General features: G+C 39.1%; 1 protein-coding gene and 1 long non-coding RNA gene across 2 annotated transcripts in view; both read right to left on the reverse strand.

The window, feature by feature from the left end:
* The window catches only part of LOC100117795 (ATP-dependent DNA helicase Q4), a gene marked incomplete at its 3' end in the record, with an annotated part of 242903 nt that overhangs the window by 129796 nt on the left and 101272 nt on the right, over positions 1-11835 (reverse strand). The gene's annotated exons all lie outside the window — the stretch shown is intronic.
* Positions 8366-10720, reverse strand: LOC116415854. Its single transcript, XR_004226409.1, has 4 exons — positions 9877-10720; positions 9420-9765; positions 9001-9210; positions 8366-8864 (listed from the first exon to the last, which is right to left on the reverse strand). It is a non-coding gene; the product is annotated as an uncharacterized LOC116415854 (long non-coding RNA).

The raw sequence follows: 11835 nt of genomic DNA on the forward strand, positions 1-11835 counted from the left end.
GATACAACGCACTTAGTATACAACAAAAGTACCAAAAGAAAATGTCCACTTTCAGTAGACGATGTCCAATGTCAAAATCACCTTTTGAATGACGAGACATGATCTATGATACAACGCGCTAAATATACAACAAATGTTCCAAAAAAATTTTTACTTCCAGTAGACGATGTCTAGATGTCAGGATAATCCTGAGGTTAATCCATTATTAATGTAGTATTCACGATATACTTGATTATTGCCTTTTTACTCCAGTTATCGCCTCACGTAGAAAAACGACATTTTTCAAGTTTTTATGTTTTTGATAGGATCTGCCCTATAAAATGACTCAAAATTAAAGTGTATAGTCCTAATATCTTTCAATAATCATATTTCTTTTTTAGAAAGATTCAACATTTAGTTTTTAAGTTAAAACAATTTTTAAAAAATGTGGTTTATGGTGTATAATAAAAGAACGACGAACGATGATATAAATTTTCCGCGGTAAAAAGATAGGTAATTTTATTCTCTTTCAGGTATATATTAATCAATTTACTTTTATTAAGCCGATAAGGGTAATTGCAAACACAAACAGGTGAGGTCCAACAGTGAAGTCTAATAGTGGAATCAAAAGCTGAAGCAACTAATGTTGAAAACACCAAGGGCCCTGGAAACAACCAGAAAACACGGTACACGCTTCCTCTGGATCCAATATAGAACACAGAGGGATATATACTGGAAAAGCGTTAGAGGAGCCTAGTCTAGCAGCTGGAGAAACTTCCGCGAGAACATCCAAAAGGGCAAAAAGACAGCCAGGAAGAACAAGATCCTAGCGAGGAATCCCGAGGCTACTACTACTACAGAGGAGAAGAAGCTTAATCTCCTCGAACAAACGCATTCCCCTAGCTTTGGGGGGGGGGGGAGCGACCCATCGGGCCAGGGATCTGGTCGGGTTCGCAGACCGACGTACGCCAAGCTGAGCGAAAATCGACTGCTGGCCGGTTGGATCGTCACGCCTGAGAGGGTGATGTGGGCTATAAGATCGTTTGAGCCATTTAAGTCACCGGGACCCGATAGTATCTTTCCAGCCATGCTTCAAAAAGCGGAGGACGTTATTATTGTCCCACTGATACGAATGGCGAGAACAAGCTTCACGCTTGGCTTAATCCCCACGGCGTGGCAGGGAAACAAGGTAGTATTCATCCTGAGACCGGGAAGAAATGGATGCACATCCCCGAAAGACTTTCAGCCAATCAGCCTGATATCCTTTGTACTTAAGACCGTTGAAAGAATGGTCGACAAGGGGCTACATAAAGAGCAGCACGCCTACAGAGCGGTGAGATCCACGGAGACAGTACTTTTCAGCGCAGTATTCACGATCAAAAAACAGCTGGATGTTAAAGAATATGCCATAGGCCACTATTGGATATGGAAGAAGCATTTAACCGCATATCGGGAGCGGTAATCAAAAGGACCATAAAAAGGCACGTGATCCCCTTAACAATAGCGGAATGGATTGACCACATGTTGGAATATCGCAATTTAGAAGCAAGTAAGGGCAGCACGACACTCAAAGGTACGGTAAGGTCTGCATGCCCTTAAGGCAGCGGCCTTTTACCACTAACATGGTGCCTTGTGATGGATAAGCTGCTGACCGTATTAAACAACACAGGCAGCGCGGCGATAGAATCCGCGGACGATATCCTGATCGTTGCACGCGGCCTATTTCTTGACCTTCTAATGAGAGTCATGCAAGCAACCCTTACATTGGTAAACAAGTGGTGCATTAAGGCCAGGTTATCTGTCAGCTAAGACGAAGATCCTGGTCTGCAATAGAAGATACAAAAGGAAAAGGAAATTCAACTTGACTCTTGGGGGACACAAACTGCCTCTTAAGAGTCAAATAGGAGTCATCCTAGGCAGTAAGCTGTCCTGGAAGAAACACCTGGAATACGTAATAGGCAAGGTCACGACCAACCTGTGGCAAATTAGAAGAGTCATGGGGAGGAACTAATGTCTGTCACCAGAAGCCTTGAGGGATGTATGAGGCTGTACTCAAACTCAGACCGACATATGGATCAACAGTGTGGTGGACGAGAGCGGCCCTTTCCACCTCAAACATCCTCCTCGAACAGCTGAGGAGTCAAATTGTGAGGAGCATCTCAGGTGCTATGAAGTCAACACCAACAGCGGCGTTGGGACTGCTGCTTGATATAGAACCACTTAGAATGACACTGGCTGCAGCGGCTGTGCAAGCTCTGCAGAGGATTACTAACTCGCTTAGCGAAGGCAATATGCAGGAGTTATTAAAGCTCCCAAATTCATTAAACGAAAAGAGGACTTTGCGGATGAACTTGGAGGTCATAAACAAAGCCTTCCTGTTTGACACAAAATATAGAGTAAGCATCCCATCCATAGAAGAATGGGATAATGAAAGAATAAACATCCTGAATGATAAAGACCTGTAATATACAGATGGATCCAGAAGGAAGGATGCTGCAGGAGCAAAGGTGTATCAACGACAGATCGGCAAAGAAACAATCTTGCCGCTAGGTCGACACGCCACCGTACTACAAGAGGAGCTGACAGCGATCATATTGGCGGCACAAGCGGCACTAGCTGAGAGCACATGCACGCGGATTTATACCTGCTCCGACAGCAAGAGTGCTCTCTGAGCACTAAACAACATTACTAGCAAATCTAGGCTAGTATGGGACTGTTTTCAGACCCTAAACAGACTAGCACTCAAGGACAGGGTCACACTATTATGGGTCCCGGGGCACTACGGTGTCAAGGAGAACATAATAGCAAATATCTGGCAAAGTTAGGCACGAAGAGCAGACTAATAGGGCCTGAGCCGGCTGTTGGACTCTGCCAAAGTTTAATCAGGGGGGAGATCAGGCAATGGGCAGTAGATGAGACCAACCAAATCTGAAGTCAAATCACAACGTGCGGCAAAACCAAATTTTTTGTTACGACTGATAATGTGAAAAACTGGTCCAGAGTAATCCTTGGACTTAAAAGGGCAACAACCAAGCTGCTTGTAGAGATTTTTACAGGACACGACAGCCTGAATGCTCATAGACATGCAATGGGACTAAGTAGGAGAAGAAAAGAGCAGAAAAGAGGTAGCGCAACCTAGGTGCTGCTCTCCAAGAAGCGGAAGAGGTTCAGGCCATATACGCCTCCAAAATCTTCTCATTCTGGGAGGAGATTGGCGCTTGAAATAGAGACTAAATTAACTTGAGGGACGCTAAGGGATTACCCGTGTGTCTGGTGGTCTGAATAAGCCCAATTTCAATACAATAATAATAAATAATCATGAACGACCTATCCTTGGCAATCCGAACTTCTCCCGACGCGACCGCGACAAACGGGGCTCTCTTCGACGTCCACACTCCGTAACTAAAAGAACGGCGAGCTCTCGCTTTAGCTCAGTTCGCTCGAAACCGACAAGCCGGAAGGTTAACCAAAGAAGCCTCGCTTCCTGGACGCACTTCAAATCGCTACGAGAACGAGCTTCGCAGCTACATCACGCGTTTTCTCTCCAACATCTGCGCTTTGCAAATATACAGGCGCGCTAAACACTCTCCTACTAAGTACAGCAGGAGCATTCAACGCGAGCGGTCGATCGATGTAAGCGGGCGTGATGGGGTGGCCTGAAAAGACTACACGGATGAAGGTGTGTGCACGGGTTTGCGCCACGCAGCCAATTGTGCGGCGGAGTTCACTCTTTGGAGAGCGAATTAAAGAAGGGTCTGACTTCAGGTAGGCAGAGCAGATGGCGAGACGGCAGGCAGGCAGTGAGGTTTGCTGAGGCTCATTATTTTTAGCTTCTTTGTTGTCTAGAGAGCGGATACTGATCGGACCTCTCTAGGTCGACTCTTGGCTCGAGTCTGGACAAGGGAAGGCCGCATAACCCGGTAAAGGCTACACCACCCACTTTGCAAGAGGGAAAAGAGGAAGAGACTTCGAGGAGTCTTTGTGTATGAGTTCGTTACGGGGCCAATCCCAAATAGAGATCGGTCCACTTAAAAATGATTAAGAGGCGCGGAGCGCTTTAGTCGAAGGTCGCAGGATTGACCCCCACCGTCGCCGTATGCTTCTCCTCAGCCAGGGGCACACGGAAGAGAGGGGCATGAGACACTATCTTCCCTGGTGGTAGTAGCAACGGGGTCTCCAGGATCTCGTTAGAGATTATCCTCGGCTTTCGATGCTGTTCCGGTGGTCTGGGAGCGATTGGTCTCCGCTTCTTTGGAGACGGCTTCCCTGCCGGCTGCTTTCTTTTCCTTGGAGAGATGTAGCCGGCCTTGCGAGGCCCTAGCTGAGCAGCTCGCTTTGCCGTTATCTAGATCGAGCGCTCGATTGACCCTGACGGTCTGTTTTCGACATGTACCGAATTAGCACTAAGAAGTACTTATTAGGAAAAGGGTAAAGAAATTACACGAGGTATTTTCTTTTAAGAGGTCAAACCTGGGTTAAATCCTGCAAAAAAACAAAAAGATATTCTTCTTACCAAAAAATGTTTGATTTGATGTAATTTGGAAAAAAAATTCTATTGAAAATATATAAAATATACATCATTTTTATCGAAAAAAAACATGTATATGCCTTGTAAAATCATTGACCAAAATTCATGACAAAATTCATGCGTGTGTATGTACGTATACCGTGATGATTCTGGAACCACGCGACCAATTGTAATAAAATTTGACATGCATATGTTTTCTGATTTTCTTTTTGTGAAATTTTTTTTATGATTCTGATCATTTTATTACAATCATTTTTTGATTTTTGAAAAAATATTTTTGCTTTTATTTGATGATATGATCTATCAATATATTCAAAATAAGTGTATCTAAACGAGCATAAAATTGCTTACTTTTTTGTGCAAAATTTTCCAGATCGACCGTTCCGTTCAATATTTATGATAAAAAAGTAATTTAAAAAAATGTAATATCTCCTAAACTAAACTGTCAAACTTTTTGGAAAAATATATGACAATAAAAAACGATAATATATATTTGCTGTTAAAATTCTAAACCATTTTGATGACTAGTTTTCGAGCGAAAACTCGAAAACTAAAAAATATGGATTTTCTATGTCGTACGATTACAAGAATAAAAAGGATTTAATTAAGTCAAGATTTTGGGAAAATATTGATCTTTTGATCACCTGGGCTAGGTTCTTTTTGTAGCTTATAAAACTGATTAGTTTAAACTGTATTAGGATTCAAATTTTTTGTCTCTCACCCTGTATACCCTGTATAACTGAAAATTACTGTCATCGTTGAACCTTCTAACTCGCTAACTAAAATTTAGAATGTTTTAAGTAAACTTAGGATTTTATGAGGTTATGAGGACCCTATCATATTTAAAATAATAAGGTTTGAATCTTTGTATAAAAATTATATGTTTTGATATTGTGACGGCTGCTTGGTCAGTTAAATATTTAAGATTAAAAGTATTTTAAAAATCATTAATATACTGTATATTTGAACAATATTGTATCTATTAAAACTATCAATTTTTTTAGAGGAAGCTACGTGCTGAAGAATTAACAGCGGTTATTCTATTATCAAATATTTAAATAAATGTTTTTAATGATTCCGTAAATCGGTATATAATTTTGTTTGATTATTATTATAAATAACAATTGAAAACGATATGCAGATGATTAAAGCGTAGAAAAAGCAACTAAAATCTACTATCTCTACTATTATATTAAAGTGCTTAATGTACCTGTGTGCCGTGAAGCCATTCACATCTTTTCTCAATAAATTAACATCTAGGAGTTACCCTGAAACCTGGGCATCATTTATGAAGCGGATATAATTTTGGGCCTTAAAATTGTTGGGCCTTGAACATTTTGGGCCATTCAAACGGGATGATATACATACAGCTTTTTTTGGTACATTTAATGTATATCTTAAGCTCTTCCTTACAGACGATGTCCCGTCGACCTAGGGGTCATCCTGAAACCTGGATATCGTCTAAAGGAAGTCAGGAGTATTTTTCGGTAGATTTCACGTTTGAGTGGTGCTCTTCCTTGTAGACGATGTCGCGTCGACCTATGGATCATCCAGACACCTAAACATCGTCTACATGAATTAGAAAGTATTTTTTGGTACACTTTATTTTTCAACAGTGCTCTTTTTTGTTGACGATGTCACGCCGACCTGGAGGTCGGGTACGTGTCAGTCCACCCAACGCGCCATTCCGCCCAACGCCGAAAAGATCGTCTGCTCGAGAACGCTAGAGCGGGAGTATAGTCTGTACGTCTAGAGTATAACACTGAGCGCTGTCGCGCATGGGGACGCCATGTTAACATGTAATCATCCTTAAGCGACGGCGCTTTAATTTGCAATGGCGCTTCTTGAAAAAAGTACGTGTTAAATTGAGTAATTATATTATTCATGATATAAATTTGATGAGATGTTCATCCGATTATTAATTTTGAATTTATAATGAGACTTCGTAAATATATGGCAGTTATGCATATTCGAAAAAAAATGCCAGAAAAACGGTTTAATCGATTAAACTTATTTTTATCAAGTAATCTAGATAGAACTAATATTAAAAAATAAAATTAGTAGAAACACGTTTTATACAAAAATTTATATTCAAATGACCTGCACAATTGCTACACTGTCTTCGAAAACCCTGTTGGATTTGTTATTATACATTCAGAAAAATTCGTCAAAAATACGAATATTCGGTTCTGCATATTACTTTAAAGTAAAGCGCTTTAACCAAACTACTCCACGACCCCCGAATTTTATTTAACAGAATTTTTCAATAAATACGTTAGCACATCGAAGTACCGCAAATGAGCGCAAGGACAATATCTATTACAAAAACCTTTATATCAACCGACACCACTAGTAACAAAATAAATAAATAGAAATAAAAATATATTTCTGAAATGTAGAGAAGCTTTTTGAAAAACGCGACTAAATGACAGAACAAGGCTAGCAAAGGTAGAAAATACAGCCGAAAAGCGGAAAATTATAACCAAGCACCGGCCAAGATGCAGATGCCTCGTAAAGTGTAATAAGAGAAAGAGAGATGGACTTTTGAAATAACAGGACAGCAAAGCGGAGCGAGGAAAAATGTAAAACCCAAACGCCTGAGTCCACGTACCCCACGCGCAGCAAGTTAATTAGCAAAATACGTCAGAACATCACAAAGAGGCAAACAGCTAAGAGCAAAAAATCTAAAACAAAAATGCTAAAATCCACCTACTCCGCACGCAGCTAGTTCGATATCAAAATACGTCGGCAAATCGGAAGGAGGCGAGCGAATGCGAGCGATAACTCTAAAACTGAAATGCTTAAATTTACCTCCCCGCGCACAGCGAGTTCGATAGTGAAATTCATCAATAAATCGGAGCAAGTCCACAAGCGCGAGCGTTGATATAGAACAGAAATGCTGAAACCCACCTACCCTGCGCGCAGCGAGTTCGATAGCAAGATTTGTTCGATAATAATATAGTCGGCACATCGGAGGGAGGCGAGCGATAATCTAAAACGAAAATGCTGAAATCCACGTACCCCGCGCTTAGCCAGTACGATGATATTGGAGACGGTGAATCGGAGCAAGTCTAGCAATCGCGAGAGATTATTCTCAAAGTGAAATGCTTAAATTTACCTACTCCGCGCGCAGCGAGTCCGATAGCGAAATACGTCGACACATCGGAGGGAGGCGCGCAAAAATACTGCATCTGAAACGTCCGAATCCACCTACTTAACGCGAAGAGTGTTTGATATCGAAATACTCCTGAAAGGCTTAACGAATGGAAGCGAACTGTAAGACTTATAGAATCGCCGACGATTAAAACGGAGCACCAGATCTGTCTCGATTTTATATGGCAGATGTGCTTTGCGTATTAACATTTTTGTTGGTATAGAACAAAAAAGAAATTTACAAATTAATGTTTCAAGAAACTCAATGAATACATTTATTAGTTAATAAGCGAAGTTATTCTAAGAGCGGTTAAAATGCCGGCTTACGATTGATAATAAGCAATTATCCTTTCATAAAACGTTAATTCGGCGTTTTAAAAACGGTTGATTAACGTTTTCAAACCTTTTTGTAAAACGTTTGTATGACGTTTATATGACGTTTTATAAGGGTTTTAAAAATGCGTATAAAATGTTTAAAAAACGTTTTTATAAATGTTAATAAAATTTTGTCAACTATTTATGTAAAATTTTTAAATAAGACTTAAATATAAAATAGTTGCCGAATTATGAAAGACCATCCGGATGGTACTTATAATTCTTGCAACCATTTCTTATTTAGATGCTATTTAAACATTTTGTATAAATTTTTAAAATAATTTTAACTAAAATTCTTAAAAACGTTCTACTAGCATTGTATGGGCGTTTTTAAAATGATTATAAAATGTCATATAAATGTCATACCAACGTTTTTTCAAAGGTTTTAACACCAGTTTTAACAACAGTTTTTAAAACGCCTCGTTAACCTTTTATGAAAGGGTTAATTGTTTACAATAAATCGAAAAGCGGATATTCACATTTTGTTCTAAACATTAGGAGTAGACACAGCGTTTTTTGTTAGAAATATAGCATTATTGCATATCTAACTGTTTGATGGATCCGGTTTCTTGGTCAACAACATGGAACAAAATATTGCTTTCAGCATATGTAAGCTGTTGACCTTCGTGGCTATACCGTTTCTTGATATTTGCATCGTCATCTTTTTGCTGATCGTTATTAATATCCGTCTCTGCAGGCACAATATCGTTTTCTGCAAGTGGTACCTCATAATTATTTATATCTTCTGTCATTTTCTCATCAACGTCTTGAAATTGAGCGTTCTCCATTTCTTCGACCCTTGCGTCAACGCCAGTACCACTGCTGCTATCTACTCCATAAAAATTTATCAATAATCATTGGAAAATTAAACATAATAATTGTTATATTTTATTTTTACTAGTTTTGAAATCGTGCACGCATATTATATGCTGCACGACTACATACTGCAATTTGCATTTGCTTACCGCATGATTGCTCATCGAAATAAGAAAGCTGGTCTAAAAAAAGACTGATTGTCCAGAACTCTTTAATACCATCTAAGTGGTCCCATCCTTCTTTTATATTTTCGTTTTTTAAGCCCTATTTCTTCCGTGTTGTTTTCAGGTCTTCCAGATCAAAATTGTAAGCTTGCTCAAAGTGGAGTCTTGCCATTCTTTGAATATCTAATAATCCGTCTGTAAATCAAAATATAATAAATTATTACAGATACTATGTCAAATAATGAATAACTAATAAAAAAATGTGTTCATGAACTGTTCTTTGTTTATATAAAATTGTCAGTTTTTATACTTAATTTTTAAATTAATTGCAAATGTTTTGGTTCGACAAAAAGCAAAAGAACATGTGTTTAGCAAATTTATATAATGCACGTAATTATACATACTTGAAAAGTTCAAGAGGTTCGGCTTTTTATTAATGGACCTTTGTATGTTTCGATGGTATGCTTCAATTACATTATTTGTTCTGTATGCTTGACTATAAATTGAAATTTCTTTAGTAGCAGGTAACCATTGCTTTTCAAAGTATTTCAAAAAAGTCAGCAGGCTAGGATCGGTTGCATATTTTTCTTGGCATTCTGTTTCTACATTTTTGTACCCTTCAAATATGCACTTACTAGGCAGTAAAGCTAAAGCAATCGATTTTTTGATAATCTTATGCTTCGCAGGGTTATTCTGTTTTTGCTTTTTTGATAAAGCTACTTTATGTTTTAGTGCATTATTGTATGTAGCCTGTGAATAAATAAAATTTATTTATTAATTTCTTGCTTACAATTTATAAGAATAAAGTCGATAAATATAGCGATTCTTCGTAGACATATAACAATATGAAATTACAGTTACCTGTGAAAAGTGGAACCGGCAGCCAAGGATTTGTGCTTCTGGAACTCGCACTTAAAACCAATCCTCATAGCATCCTCATAATCAGACATGATTTTATTTGGTGCCAACAATGGAAATGCATTTTTCAATGTTTGGAACAGTGCTCTGTACGTATCCGCTGTTCTGTTGCTGATTAAAGCGAATGCTATTGGAATAACCTACGTATAAAAAATGATTTTTGTTTAAAAATGCTAATATAAAGAAACAAAGCATACTTTTCTTGTTACAGTTTCTGCCACGCTAGTCACAAACTGTGATTTTGTTCTGCTTATCTTGTGGCCAAATATCGAAAGTTCCATCAACCTACAAATTTGTAAATAAAAATTTTTTTATTCTCGGTCCTACTACAAGATATGCCATTTTTCATCAGCATGAAATATTTTCGTTTCAAGGCGATATATCTCTTCGCCATATATATCAGCTAGTGGGGATTCGTTGCTAGTTAAAGTATCTCCTACATTTTTTATGGTTTTTACCTCATTTACTTGAGGTACGGTTTTAAGCTTCTTTGTAGCATGACGCCGATGCCTTGCTGCATATCTCATCTGAAACTTTAACGGTGTAACTTCCGCCCCTTTTACGTTTCTGTATAAAAAAACGTAAAAGTTATAACACAGAATCATTTACGAACATACAAAAATTACTATATTATCGGTATTTACATTGCATGGTACAAAATCGAAAGTGCGAGGCAAGATTCGAGGTCTATCGTATTAGTCGCGGTCTCTCAGGCAGACAGATAGCTTCCGGTGCAAATGCATCCGCTCTCACAAGTGAGAGTATAGAGTATAGAGTATAGAGTGGGCTTTTTTTCAAATAGTGAAAAATATACAAATGTCATACATATAATTCTTCAATACTCGTTATCACAGATTCGTCATCACAATTCATACGTACATACAGGTACACGTCACATTTTGTAGTGTATGACACATAAGTTACATGTACTTTCATAAATATATACAATAACACAGACTAGATTAGAAAAGTAATAAATACAAATACATAAGGCGCAGGCGCATATACAATATAACAGAGTCAAATTATGTATCGGTGTGTGTCGGCAGAAGGTAGTTTTGCATCGCTAATTTGAAATTTGAAAGCTAAGGCAGTGTCCGCATACCCTGCGGGAGTTCAAGCCGGTATCAGTTCTTGTTCCTGGAACAGAGATATCTCGCAACGACCTACCCGAAGTCTTACATTTATTTTTCTCGAAAAGGGCCGAAAGGTACGAAGGTTGCTCCATGTTATACGCCTTGTACATCAACACCGCCGTAAAATAGGTTTTCTCTCTTCAATATCCATTCAGCCCAGCTTCCTCCTGAAAGGAGAGATATGTTCGTACCTCCCTACACCACATATATACCTCACACATGAATTTTGAAACCTCTGCAGTCTAGTTTCGAGCTTCCCTGATACGTCAAGATACACTACAGAGCAGTAATACAAGTGAGAAATGACTAGAGCGCTGGCCAGCTGCTTACGTAACGCCTCGTTGGTACAGGATCTAAATGATCTGAGCCCATAAAGAGCTCTGTTAACCTTTCAGCTAACTGCATCCACCTGCGGTTTTCACGTCAATTTTGAATCCATGACCACTCCGAGGTTAGTTACGTCATCGAAGAGTGACCCTAGCAGTGATACTGATAGCATGCGTAGGATTGAAAGTGCGTGTAATTGCGAAAAGAAGACGTCTAGGCTAATTCCTGTCACAAGAGAGACAGATGACCCGCGCGGCCTATCGACCAGCGACCGAACGAGAGGACCGAGCTTCTGCGAGTAAGCCAGAAACATCACCGACACAGGATGTATGTGAGTGTGCTGTGTGTAGTGCGCGCCTACTAAGAACGGCGTCTACAAGTAAGTGTCAGCTGTAGCCGCGGCTACAGTTTTGCGACTTGATGCTGCGGAACCGAGTAA

This window comes from Nasonia vitripennis (genome assembly GCF_009193385.2).
Source record: "Nasonia vitripennis strain AsymCx chromosome 1 unlocalized genomic scaffold, Nvit_psr_1.1 chr1_random0005, whole genome shotgun sequence".
Classification (NCBI taxonomy): domain Eukaryota; kingdom Metazoa; phylum Arthropoda; class Insecta; order Hymenoptera; family Pteromalidae; genus Nasonia; species Nasonia vitripennis.